Source organism: Solenopsis invicta, chromosome 9 (assembly GCF_016802725.1).
Source record: "Solenopsis invicta isolate M01_SB chromosome 9, UNIL_Sinv_3.0, whole genome shotgun sequence".
NCBI lineage: Eukaryota > Metazoa > Arthropoda > Insecta > Hymenoptera > Formicidae > Solenopsis > Solenopsis invicta.
Genome location: NC_052672.1, coordinates 11031808 through 11044287, shown reverse-complemented (window position 1 = coordinate 11044287; position 12480 = coordinate 11031808).

Genomic DNA, 12480 nt, shown 5'->3' with positions numbered 1-12480 from the left:
ACCAGCCGACGGTCCCAGCCGCGCTCTTTCATGGCTTTTATCGGCGCCGCTGCATTGGTCACCTGCCAGGTGAACTCGCCGCGTTGGAGGTGGTCGCACGTCCAACTCCGCCTTGGAGAACAGACCTTCCTCCACCACGCCACCCACGAACGAGAACGACGACGCGCTCGTCGCCTTCGCGCTCGACTTACCCTCCCGGTGATCGGCGATATCGCGAGCTTCCCGCGGCCGACCCGCACCGATTTTCCTCGCGAATTCGACGCGGCTCCCGCGACTTGCGTTCGAAAAACGAGATCCAGATTTCATATGAGTGAGGTACTTTTGCCACTCGCGGAAAGATGTATCATCATCGATCTTAATTTCATGGCAATCCCTAAGCTGATTTATAAATATGAAGAACGTGTAATTCTCTAACTGGCTTTTACCTTTGCGTTATGCTAACACAAACTATACGCGTACTCGATTTTTATCTACCCACAGTATTTACTACTGTCTAAATTCCGTAGAGAGAGAAATTGTACCAACTCAATTTTTATTTTATAGGAGAGTGAATTTTGACCCTTATTAGAGTAGCAAATTACTAGGAGAGAGAGTACAAACTCAATTTTCATTCTTTTAGAGTGAAATTTTGTTCTATGAGATTTTGAAAGCATTTACCTATAATTTAAAACAGAAATATTATTATTTTTAATTTTTGCTCATTCATTAAGATTGGCAATTCATGTCATTAAAATGTAACATTTATCTAATTTCCTTAACGATATTATCAGGAGTTTGTACGAATGATTTTATTGATTCCTGCACTGAGATAAAAATTTTTTTGAATGAAAAAAATACATTTTCTTAAAACCATATGTTTCGATACAAGCCCATGTTTGTTCTGCTTAAGTAAAAAGATTTACTTTTAAGTAAATGGACATGTTATTTTAAGTATATAATTTTGTATTTTTATATAATATTCAAATAATGATTTTACAAACCAACTAATAATATTATTAAACATAATTAAATTGTTTTTTTAGATTAAAACAGTAAGCAGTGACCTATAATATTGACGGCATTGTCGTCAGTGGTTGGGGAGTGGTGAGCTCACTTCAGAGTCGGTTTTTCGATCATGGGGTTGAGCACAAAAATTTTTGAATACTTCGGGAAAGCTTTAGAATTCTTGTGCAGGCATTGGCGTATGATAATGGGCACGCGATAGTGTTCATAATTGCATGGCATTGCCTTAATTTTAATATAGGATTGACGGCATTGTAGGCATTGACTAACAATAAGCATTGTCGGCAGTGTACAAAAATGTCGGCAGTGTTTTACAGCAATGCCAAAAATCGGCATTGGTGTACAATGGAATTTATTTTAAGTATATAATTTTGTATTTTTATATAATATTCAAATAATGATTTTACAAACCAACTAATAATATTATTAAACATAATTAAATTGTTTTTTTAGATTAAAACATCTGATTATTTTGAATATAAAAATATCCGGCAGTAAATGTTTTCTGTGGAACTGCAAGAAAAAGTTAATCAATTAAAAATTATTTCTTCATTGTATTTACATAAATATTTTAATTAAGAAATTTTCAATGATTATGATTGCACGTAAATAATTTTCTTATTTTAAACTATTTTTCTCTCAATGTAATCCGTTAGTTAACACTTATCATGAATATATTTATAATAGGTTTCGCTGATCTAATTTCATATCTCCTCACAATTTTATTATAATAAAGAAAAAAACGCAATATATTACGCATACTTAATAGCATATTAATACCGATTAATCGTCCTAACACGCTGGGTGATCAGTTGGAGATTTTAGAGCAGCGCATCGCGACTCATGAGTCCACCGCCGATTATTTCGTAACGCGAGGCCTCCGATATAAATCTACGATATCTAATCTCCCTTTGATTCACACGAGTGCTGCGCGCGGCCGTCGACATTCACGTCGTCGTCGTCGTCGTCGCCGTGAAACCCAGCCCAACCGCCTCCGTGCCATCACGCATCGCGTGATCCCGCCAATGAGATCGTGCGAGGTTCAGAGAGGGCCGCCGTGCACGATCCCGCGGCCGCAATTCGGCGCGCATCGTTAATTAAAATTAATTACGTTTGCCGAGTAATCGTGCGTTTAATTGAATCGCGGCGGAATCCGCCGCGTTCGCCGCGCTAAAAGCTTCCGCCCGAGACGAAGGCGGAAAATGGAACGGCGGTACATCGGCGGCAGCAGCGGAATATCGACATTTTGCACGGATGCGCTCCTCTTTCCGCGTCCTTGATTTTTCCCATTCCATGCGATCGCGATCGCAACGATATCGTTACATCTCCGTGTAATTAATGTCGTGTAAAAAGGCAAAAGGAGGAGGAACACGTCGGCCTGTGAGAATCGTCGTTGTGGATAGGACGACGGGGAAAGCGGGCGACGAGAAAGAAATGCGGCTCTCACCGAGAGGAGTCGGCTTCGGAAAAAGGAGAAACACGTCGCAGGGGGTGCCTAGAACGGAGTATGCGGAGCATCGAGATCGGCGTTTCTTTCTTTCTTTCTTCCTTCCAGGGACATTAGACATTTCGGACGGGCTCCCCGTTGCGACGAGGCTACCTCGGCTGATTCGCGTGTAATCACTTCGGACATCGACCGAAAAGCCGCGAGGACTCGCCCGGACGGGCATCGCAATCTGACACAATGGGCCTTAGGACCCCGCGCTGCATTAATACACGCGTCAAGCCCTGACGCGTATCGCCCTACGACGATAATTCTGTTTGTTCGCACGGAAGTAACGTTTGAAACGACGACGCGCCGCGCCGCATCGGGACATTAGCCCGCGTCGCAATGACAAAACATAGTAATGTGTTGAAGATGGTTTTTGAACTGCAGAGACCACTTGTGCGAGTTTTCCGTAGAAAGGCAGCGAAATTTTCAACGGTTTACGGCTGTTAAATCCGAGCAATTTGAAAGAATGTATAAAGTCATCAAAGAAAATATATGAAAAATCCTGAACCATAAGCAATGAAATTTCACGGCTACTCGGTAGAACATGTTTTGTGTCTACGTCGAAACTAAAAATTTGTTAAAACTTACGTGATCTTTAAGGAATTTTAGGATCCAAACGAATCGAAAAAATAAGGTGCTCGAGCTGAATAAAGGCTCAGCACTAAATAAGACCGACTTTTAGATTTACTATTTAAAAAGCCGCTTTATGTCTGGAACGTATGTTTAAAAGATGCGTCATGGGAAGTCGGCGAAAAGGGCTGGGGCATTAAAACCGGCAGCAATACGTTTATTTAATATAATAAAAACTTGTGTCCGGAAGGTTCAATAATTTATCGAGACTGAAAAGGGTAGCATGCAGGTACGCGCTATTAGTATTTACAATATTTATTTTTATATTTATTCTAGCAGAAATATTTTATTTATCTCTTTAAATAAAAGTTCTGGTATAAAGTACTTAATTGTTTTATTCACTAGAGGATCCTGTGATTTTTTATTATACTTGTTTAATATTAATTTAATACAATGTGATCGTGCTATTTGAATATTTTATGTTAAATTGATATTCAACATTTCTTAAAATAATTTATTGGGAAAATGAACACATAACATAAAAATAATGTAGTTTCGAAACCTAAATTTTTTTAAACTTACTGAATGAAGTGTACGTAGTAACACACTACAAACATATTATAAATATTAATTTTACTAAAGAAATGTATTTTCAGAATTTATTTCCGTGTTACACTGAAAATGCAACTTTTTTCGCGTAAATTTTTTACATAACATTTTTGTTATTTTCTAATATTCATCTCGTGTTAAATTAATATAGAAATTTGAATAGACTAGCGGGTTAGAATATGTGATGTACACTTATGTTAAATTTATTATAACAGAAATATTTCAATCGTGCAAAGACAGCAGAGTTTTAATTTTTGAAATTCGGAGCAATTTATAATAAGAAATGGTAAAATTGAACATTTCGAATTCATTTACGCATCGAAATCGAAATACAATGCAATTTACAATGTCAACACGCGCTAACGACAAGGATATCTCACGTTGCGACAGGCGATTTAATGTATCTGAGTCGAGAAGTCGCACATTAACCGCCACGTCGATCAACGTCGAGGATTTCCCGCGTGGATCACGAGTGAAGCTAATTAATTGCGGGCCCGGTCGACGCGCGATCCGCATTAATCAGCATCGAGAGCGCGAGAGAGAACGGTCCGGGACGGAAAGGGAAGGGGGACAAGAGGAGGAGAGGCCCTTTTACGCGAAATTTATGCGCACCCTCGCCGCGCTTCGCGTAAGAGTCACCCCGATCGGACACGCTGTTGCGCCTCGCCGCCTCGTCATTAGGGGGATAATGCATATCTTAATGATTACGAAACGAAACACTGACATCGGAATGGATACGTGTAAGCACGCACGCCGATGAATGGCGTCCGGACACGACGACGGGTGCCCGCGTGTCCACCGTTCGCCAACCGGGCGTCGTCCCACGCTCCTGCAATCAGCTCCCCATAAACTACAATCACGACACGTGCTATCGCGTCGCCCGGCGGCGCGGTGCATCGCGGTGCACATCCTGTGGAAATGGATGAACCCGCGCGTTGGATTACAACGCTCCGGGAGAGATCGACGCGGCAAAGACTTTCCAGGAATCTTGCACAGGATGTTGCCGTAAGCCCTTTCGGAGCTAGGGACGGAAAACAGTTCTAATTACAAAGCATCCGAAGATGCCCATTGTTTCACTGTCACTGGCAATTTGACACCTTTCTTTCGGAACCGGGTGGAAACATTTGTCACTTGAATGAAGATTTGAAGGTTGACCTTGATCAAGAACTATCCCGTCACAAATGACGAATGTTCATTTTAGTATAATTAGTATAAATGGTACAGATGAAGAAACTGATATTTTTGAATGGAGAAAGGAATCGAGTAAGAAACTAGTCTTACAGTAAAAAAAAAACTTTTTTTTTACCAAAATATTGGAAAAAGTGACAATGGAAGAAAAAATAGAATTTATTTTTTCATGTTCCTTGTTTGAACGTTTGATACGATATTTCGATGTTATTTTTGTGTCTCTAATGATTAAATAAACACAAAAGAGATGTATTTATATAAATAACATGAGCCTTAAATTTATTTTCTGTTTTCTACCGATCTTCATCGTCGGTATCCCGTCGTCATTGTACTACATTTTGAATGTTTACTTATCTCCATACAGAAATCTTTTGGATGAATGCAAAAAGTGAATTCTAGAACAATAACACAGCGCACTGAGAAAAATGATCTGATTACATTAAGAAAACTTGTATGATTGAGTATTTTTGGCGAAACAAAACAGAATTTTTGGTTATTATAATAGAACTCTGGTTATTATGATCAGAACGTTTGATAGATTTTACTATAATCTGGTAATTCCTACAAGATTTCTGATTCGTTCGTTTTTGAACAGACGTCTTGATTGAATCTATCAGACTTTTAAATGATGCAACAAAACTTTTTTTCCAGTGCGTTAAATTGAAAATCAATTTAATAGTAAATGATGCCAACTTGCATCTGAATATGAGAACTCTTTCTCCCCTAAAAAACTGCAAAGAGTTTGTTGGAAAAATACCCTGACTGAGGTGTCGTTTTAGTCTATCGTACACGTAGAGACCGGTTATCTTTTCAATGTGTTCCGCGAAGAAATCGCTTTACGGTTAAATACCATATGCAAAGAATATTCCCTTTAACGCTTAAATAGCTCATTGTCTTGTCCAAGAATGTAAGAATCTGTTCCGACACTGCAGATGCAACCTTCATGCTTGAAATTTGCTTCGCACCTGTCACGCGGAGTACGGTTCGCCCGTTGTCTTCAAACGCGATAATCTCGGGAAAATACGAGCGTGCCCGCGAATATTATCGCACATGAAGTTAATTATCGCGTCAAGCGATGGCGAGGGAAGCGAAAAAAGAAGAGAGAGAGAGAGAGAAAGAGAGAGAAAAAAGAGATAAAAATGGCGGATGGTCACACGGCGAATACGCGCGCATCGCGGAGGAGGTTGTAACGGCGTTATGTGCCATTAAAGACAGCAAACATCGTAGCTTTTATGCGCTGTGGAAAATCACGAGATTGTTCGGGGGACATTAGCACCGAAGCCCATGGATTCTAATAATCGTCGCTCCCACGACGCCGGGGCCGGATTGGGGCATCTCTTGCGTCCATCTCTTACTCTCGGATCCGTAGTCAGACTCGCGCAGAGATATTTCTAACTTACTTAACGTGGTTTCGCAAAATGAAAAGTCGCAAATTGAAATTTAGAAATGACGTCTGTAATAATCTCTCTCGTTCTCTCGAGAAGATTATGTGACTGAGGATAAATCGCAGCCACCGTCGACCTATTGAAGCAGCTATGCGCGCAACGGTGCGCTTGGACGAAATATATGTATCTGTCCAATAATCGTATACGTGTCTCAATCGACGGCTGATCGTTCATCATAAATGGCTTTTACATCTAATTGTAAGTTTCTGGACAAGCACGGAGAGATCTCCGATTTCCTGCGAACGCCTACACAGCTCGGGTGATCAATCGGTCTGCCGGGATCGATCGTCGCGAACAATCTCGGGCGATCACAATTCGGGGCTACAACTCGCTGCAATCGGGTTCTCGTGTCCCCCGATGTGAGGCAACCTCGTTCGATCTCTACCTTTTCCCTCGGGCACGCGTCTTCTCCAGCGAGCGAGCAGGTCAGTGACGAGGTGTCAAACGTTGTCGCTGTATATAAACCGTTCCCTCGAGATACAATCGCGCGCCTATATACGCTCTTATCTTCTCAACCAAAAGAAATCCTCTTATGTCGAAGTTTCTTGAAGGACAATATCACCTATGCGGGACCTAAGCGAACCCCTGGTCGAACACAAAGGACCTCTTTTTCGAACGTATATTATAGAAACGAAATAAATCAAAATAATATAATTTTTCAAGTAAATCAAAGTATTACAGTTTATGTGAATATTAATATGATACATCGGTTATTACATTTATAACATGGATAAATAATCAGAATCAAATTTGCCGAATATACGCAGTTGCCGCAGAAAGAACGATTTTTTAATCAGTATTTAAAAATTTAGATAAATATAGATTTAAAAATATTTAAAATTTTAGATTGAATCATGAAAATAATGCAAGATGTTTAAACATGATAATTTTGCTGCCAAAAGTTTTGACATTCTATCGACCGGCTTAAATATGTAACATAATTGTTTTAATGGTCCATCATAATTATTTACAAATCACCTGTATTTCTAAAAAAATTATTTTTTCTATGTAAGAGTTACAGTAAGTGTGAGTTAAAAACTTATTTTTTGCTACAATTATTTATTTATTCTCTTTTCTCATTTACAAAATTCTTCTCATCTTTTTTCCTTTTCTTTCTTCATATAAAAAGAATTTATTTGTCCTGAAAATTTTTATTGCTGTCGGAATCATCTTCGACCTTTCTCGCCTTTCTTCTTTCTATTTTCAAGATATTGTCCAAATTCTCAAGGGTGAACCTTTGAGATTCATTACGCTATACTAGTGAGAAATATAGGTCATCAAGGATTTTCATAGAAATATACTTCAAGGCTAACAACCCTTCTAATTGTTCGTTCATTCACCTATTTATTTGCGTTTCAAGGTGCCACCTCTTTTATCTAGGTTAGCCTGCATGTAACTGTTATTCATGCATTGATTTATTTTGACTAGGGCCTTTCTATCATACAATGTCAACGATTTTTCTCCTGGTGAGTATCTAAACGCTTCCGACAATTTATTAGTAACAGATCAATGGGAATGATGTACACACAACTATTAGACCCACAAAGACGAAACAGCATGTTGTGCAAACACTCGTTTAATCTAATAATGAATAAAATTTAACCCTGAAATGTAACCTCGACATTGGCCCCTTTTCAGCAGACAAAGCAACTTGGTGAGCATTCAGTGATTCTTTATTATGATTAGTTTCTATTTAGATTTAGCAAAGAACCGAAATAATTAATCATATTAAAGAATTATTGAATTATTTTTTTCTACTTAACGCAGCCATTTTTTAGTTGGCACCAATAATTGTTTTTTTATTAACTTATGTTTTATATTAGCTTTTCAATATTTGTAAAAAATTGATAAAAGAGTATTAAGACACGTGTAATATCTAAACGTCTTTATTTTTTATTGCACGAATCACGAATATGAGTTGTGATCGAAACGACTGAAGAAGAAACACGCAATACCTTGCAATAGTAAAATGAATGAATCATTAAAATTACCGTGACTCAACGCAGATATTCGGCAATCAAAGATTCAGTTTTATTTCTGCGGCAGAAGATAACTCAAAGCTTTCTAATTACCGATTAATTAACTTTATGCAAGAGCCACCGCGAGTGTCACGTATTATTAACGTAACGTAAGATTCCGCTGTTAATTATGAGGGAACTTTCCCAACGGATTACACTCGTAAATCATTTTCTATGATATCTGCGTACAGTGTAGACATTTAGAGCATCATCTAGAACAACGTTTGAAGGTAATGATCGTTGATGAGAAGTTGATAAATTCCTTGATGCACACGTGGGTAATAGCGCCCAGGGATATGCGCGTTACCGGTTTCAGCAACGTGCTTTTTTTCCCATGCGGCATAAACACCGTAATGCATCGATCTTTAAGTCATAGATCATCCGGCGATAGGTAGGTCTTCTGCGCTTGCCAACATTGTTACGAGATGTATAAGGAGCGTGAGACCAATAATAATACTCGACCGCCGTTGATTTTACTAATCAAACGTGACCGAGCTTTAATGTCAATGATTGGCAAAGGCTTGTTACAGCACAATTGTATAAAAACACTGAAGCTGTTTCCATTTTTGAATCAGTTGGTATCAATGGAAGAGAAGTAGCACGTTATTTACAAGCCTATAAGAATTTTTTTACTTGGGAATACAATATTCTCCTCCCAATGATAATTATGATTGTCTCTAAATTAATATTATTTTATGATACATAGAAGAGTAATGACATTAAATCCAAAAAATCTTTTCTGCGAATGTATAAGTGTACACGGAAAGAATGGTTTTGCTGAAGTATAATTTACAAATTTAGTTAGATGGAAAACAATTTTGTTGGACTATCGACACAATTTTACAGATCGCTCAAGCACGATGATAACGCTACAAAAAGTTTTAACATTCTAGGAATTGACTTGAGTGCTCTTTATAATTACTTTGATGGTCCAATAAAATTATTTTTAGATCTGTGTCTAGCAAAATTTTTAAATACTTTAGTAAAATCGTGTTCTTTCCGCATCGCACATGCATACACAAAATGGACGTGATTTTGTCTACTCTCGACGTAAAATTTAGCAAAATTACAAAATTGTTATTCATGCTGCACAATAGTCCGTCTTCAGTGTAATTTATCTTCGGCTGTTCTGATATTGAGAAAAAATCAGAAAAGAAATCGGAAGGTACTCATGCGGCTAAGTGAAATCTTATTTTCAACGGGCACGGTCGATCTCCGACAGAACGCGGATGGTGTGTCGGTAGGAACTTAATAATCCGCAGTTCCGTGCATGCCCACGAGGCGAAGAGGCGTATATCTATATCCGCGCAAAGCTACGTCACCATCGGCTCTAGGCGAGGCGGCGGCGATGGGACCGAAGCGAGATGCAAACCATTAAACAACAGCTCGCGGGGTGATAGATGGGTCGCATGCCGATCGTTCTTGTTGGCAAGGCCCATTAAAGCGCGTGGGTCCGACTCGAGCTCGCATTTACACCTGAGCTTCGACCACCACCACCACCGCCGCCGCCGCCGCCGCCGTCAGTACACGAGGCCCGACAGCGACCGGGAACATCGACCAGACTAAGAAGGGCACGGCGAAGGGTGCCAGGGGGAGCGGGAAAGCGAGAGAACTCGGGGCCCCGGGACGTGGCCCGCAGTTAATTGCCAGCATTTAATGAGCGCTCTTTGACGCGCCGCGCGAACCGCCACGGTAAGAGTTGTAATGGCTGTAGCAGCAGCGCTTTCCTGACGACTTCGCGTATCGTGCGTAGCGTACGCCGGCCCTGACCAGCGAGCAAAAATTACCGGAGCATTATCGGCCACCAACGATAATATCCTCGCCCCGACGAAAACCGATTCGAGCGATTGAGATATTAGCGCGACTAATTTGCGCGAAGAGCCACCTTAGCGGCATCGTTGGATTTTTTCCCCAAGCTTTCACTATAAATAAGAGAACTTTTTAATAAACAAGATTAAAGATGAAGTCGAGACTTCTTTACGACTTTTTTGCCTTCTCTGTCACGAAAATGAATCTTTATACACTAAAATAATTTGTTGATAAACTAAAATATTTAATTCAATACGTTCAACTAAACATTAATTGAGTTGATTCAATAATTGTTTTATACAAAAAAGATATAATTTATTTATGTCAAGTATTAACATTTTTTAAAATCAAGAATTAACTAAACCAACTCAATATTTAGTTGAACGTATCGAAATATTTTAGTCTTTCAACAAATTTTTTTCTCGGTGTAGGTATTCAACATTATATGCCAGATCTAATTTTAATTTTTTTTTTAAGTATAGCAAAATTGAAACTTACAATTATATTTTCATTTTTATTTTTTTTATTTGAAATCTAATTTATATAATATAAATATATTAAAAGACTATTAACAAATAAATAAAAATTAATTTATGTCTTAATAGGCGACTGAAAGAACACTAGGAAGAAAATCAAATAACGCTTCTAAAGAAATTGTAAAAGAAAATAATTCAACAAAAGACGAAAAAGTTTTTTTCCATTATTTCCTTCTAACGTCATTTATATCACCTAGTTGGCAGGAAGCTACTTAAATTGTGGTTGATACACAATAGCGTCGGCACGGTGGCAAAGCTTTATAATCGCGCCGCCATTTTTAGTGCCATTGGCAACCGACAAAAGCGTCGCCATTTTGATTTAGTGGCTACTATAGTGGTCAATGAAAAGCATCTGTTTGCAAACTGTGTGTCCTTACTAAAAAGGAAAGACGATAGTCATCAAATTTTTCATCTGCGGGAAACTATCCTTGATCTCGTCTACCTGTCTACTTGTGGTTTTGTCCTTAAAAAAAAAAGAGTCGGCAAAATGTTCGTCAAAGTCAAATACCTTCCAACTCTTTATTCTTTTAACGATATATGAGAGCAAAATGAAAATTCAAATTTTGTAAAAGTAGTAGGCAAGAAATGACATATCGCTTCTGGAAGCGATATATCTAGTGATTTATTTGAAATCGATTTTTTTTCTTCATATATAATTAAGATATACTTTAATTCTTGTAATTGTAACAACATACGTATAAAAAAGTTATGTCGGATTCCTAAAACTATATATTTTTGTTACGCGTTACATAAATATAAATTTTAAATTTTATGAATTACTTTACAGTTTTACTTGAATATTATGAGAAATAGATAATACATTTTGGACAGTGTAGTATATGTAACTAACAGCAGTCGATGTAATAACATTTGTTGATATAAAACTGAACATATTATATTAGAAAACGTGATTCAAATATAAGAAGAGTTATTATTTTAAAAAACTATTTCTTTTTTTCAATATAAAAAGTTGATTTTGTAATACATAATTTATAAAACTGTAACAAAACATAAAGGTATTATAGTATCAACTGATGATAAAAAAGCATGAAAATATTAAAGAGAAGGTAGTAATCTTTTTTATTATTCGTTGTATAGAAGAAACCGCACATCCAAGCGTTACCTTCTGAGCAGTAAAGAAATAGCTATTGTAATTAATATAAACAAAATTGTTAATAAATATATATATATATATATATACAAAATTGTTAATAAAAATATATATATAAAATATTGGAGTATTATCTGTTACAAAATACAAAAAAATGAAAATATAAATGTTTACCAAATTCTTTCTTCTTAGAGTAAGTTACCAGGTATTACCATAGATGGCGACATAAATATCTTCAATACTGAAGCTACTGAAGCAATCCAGTTGTATAATTTCAAATAATCGTAAATGTACAAAATAATTAATAACAATTTAGACTGAAATATCAACTTTTCCGAAAAGTAAACATTTTGCAATGCTGAAGAAGACCAAAAAATTTGACAACAAATTTAAATCAATATTATAAATATTATTATTTTAATTTCAGTTTCATTACTTTGATATCCAATGTTACAATTAAAGTTTATTACTTCTGCATAAATTAAAAACATATTGATTTTATTTTTTTAATTAATAAGTAAACTCTATTTAAATCTCTGTTTATCTCTTTTTAGAAGGTAGTATTATTTTATATGAATACTATTTTTTTTTTAAATTAACATGCATTTAAAGAAACAGAAAAATCTATTGATTGTTAATTTGCAAGTAGATATTTATTTAAAACATTAAGTTTTTGCAATAAATTAGATATTCACAAAAC